At 69.4% G+C, this 516-nt stretch overlaps 1 protein-coding gene across 1 annotated transcript in view; it reads left to right on the top strand.

The window, feature by feature from the left end:
- Window positions 1-516, top strand: part of EMD (emerin) — a 5,811-nt gene that overhangs the window by 2,562 nt on the left and 2,733 nt on the right. The gene's annotated exons all lie outside the window — the stretch shown is intronic.

The following is a 516-nucleotide window of genomic DNA, read 5'->3' as shown; positions in this document are numbered from 1 at the left end:
GGCGAGGGGGCCAGGGGGGTGGCCTGGGGTACCGGCTCTGCCGGGGCCCCCTTCCCTAGTGGGGGGCACCCGTTCAAAGCGCTCGCCTCAGCGCCTGGCCCGGGACCTGAGTGCTCTCCAAGTGCTCGCCCTTAGGACCGGGTCCTTTCCTGCTGTTCCGAGTCAGCTGGCTGGGGTGCAGTCAGGGAACCCCGGACGCCGGAGCCCGAGGGGAGCATGGGTAGCACGGACAGCGGGGACAGGGTGGAGCCCACGTAACTTGGGGGGCGCTCCACTCCAAGCGCGCCGGCCCCGTCCCGCTCCCACATCCCGGCCGGTTTCTGCCAGTTCCACTCGCACGGCCCCACTGCTCCTCATTTCTCGCCTGAGTGCGCCAGTGGGTGACGTCTGGACTCGTCGGGCCCGACTGGGTCCCTTGTCCTGGCGAGTCTACGCTTGTTCCTCTAGCGCACAGGCCCCGCTCCTCTCTTAGGTTTAGCCTGAGCACTGCAACCTGTGACGCCCGGCCGCCCCGAC

The sequence above is a fragment of the Pteropus alecto genome, unplaced genomic scaffold, assembly GCF_000325575.1.
Source record: "Pteropus alecto unplaced genomic scaffold, ASM32557v1 scaffold396, whole genome shotgun sequence".
NCBI classification, from domain to species: Eukaryota; Metazoa; Chordata; class Mammalia; order Chiroptera; family Pteropodidae; genus Pteropus; species Pteropus alecto.
This window is presented reverse-complemented; position numbering and strand designations above follow the sequence as displayed.